The sequence below is a fragment of the Mandrillus leucophaeus genome, unplaced genomic scaffold (assembly GCF_000951045.1).
Source record: "Mandrillus leucophaeus isolate KB7577 unplaced genomic scaffold, Mleu.le_1.0 Scaffold26, whole genome shotgun sequence".
Taxonomy (NCBI): domain Eukaryota; kingdom Metazoa; phylum Chordata; class Mammalia; order Primates; family Cercopithecidae; genus Mandrillus; species Mandrillus leucophaeus.
Window position 1 is genome coordinate 486,727 of NW_012102698.1, and position 1,094 is coordinate 487,820.

A 1,094-nucleotide genomic window follows, 5' to 3' on the forward strand; every position below is an offset into this window, starting at 1 on the left:
TTTTTTTGAGACAATCTCGCCTGTCGCCCAGGCTGGAATGCAGTGGCACTATCTTGGCTCACTGCAATCTCTGCTTCCCAGGTTCAAGCAATTCTCCGGCCTCAGCCTCCCAAGTACCTGGGATCACAGTCACAAACCACCACACCCAGCTAATTTTTGTACTTTTAGTAGAGACAGGGTTTTGCTATGTTGGCCAGGCTGGTCTTAAACTCCTGGCCTCGAGTGATCCACCCACCTCAGCTTCCCAAAGTGTTGGGATTACAGGGGTGAGCCCTCTCTCTCAGTCACTGCCTGTTCTTCAGAGCTCTGCAGCTCTGCCCAGAACGGTCCCTCCCACTGGCCCCACCTGGACAGCACCTGTGGCTCTGGCACAATCCCTCCCAAGTCACCTCCCTGAAGGTCAGCTCTCTGCAGTGTCCTGAGGACAGTGAGACCCGCCCTCCTGTCATGCAGTACTTTGTACACACTCCTATCTGGTACTGCCACAATGAATAGAGATAGTTTCCAGGCCTGCTGCCTATACTGAGCTGCCTTTACAGAGCAGCCACTATCTTTACCTCCAGATTCCAGAGCTGCAGGCAGAGCCGGGGCACCAGACACGCAGTGGCCAGGACCACTCCCTCTGACCCACCTTGCCCGCTGCCTTCCACCCACAGATGCTCCCTCCACAGGAGCCACTGAGATATCCTCCAAACACTCTCAGTCCAGGGAGTGAAAAGAAAATAAAAAGAGGTACTTCCATGGGCAGCTTAATGGCGTGCCCCAGCTGGCTGCAACTCTATCAATAGTCACATCACACGTGACATAACAGGAAGACAGGTGGATTCTCCACACACGCTCCACACTGAGTGATGTCTACTGAGTGCAGTACTATCAGCTCCCACGTCTGAGTATTCAAAACATCTTTCAGAAATAGACCAGAAGTATTATTTTAAAAAATAAAAATATTTATATATATATATATATTTGTATATATGTAATATCTGTCTCTTATACACATCTAGATGTGTATAAGAGACAGAGCCTGGGCGACAAGAGCAAAACTCTGCCTCAAAATTTAAAAAAAAAAAAAAAGAGAGAGAACCAGAACCCAC

The 1,094-nt window shown here is 49.0% G+C and overlaps 1 protein-coding gene across 2 annotated transcripts in view; it reads right to left on the bottom strand.

The window, feature by feature from the left end:
- The window catches only part of PACSIN2 (protein kinase C and casein kinase substrate in neurons 2), a 145,833-nt gene that overhangs the window by 138,074 nt on the left and 6,665 nt on the right, over positions 1-1,094 (bottom strand). The gene's annotated exons all lie outside the window — the stretch shown is intronic.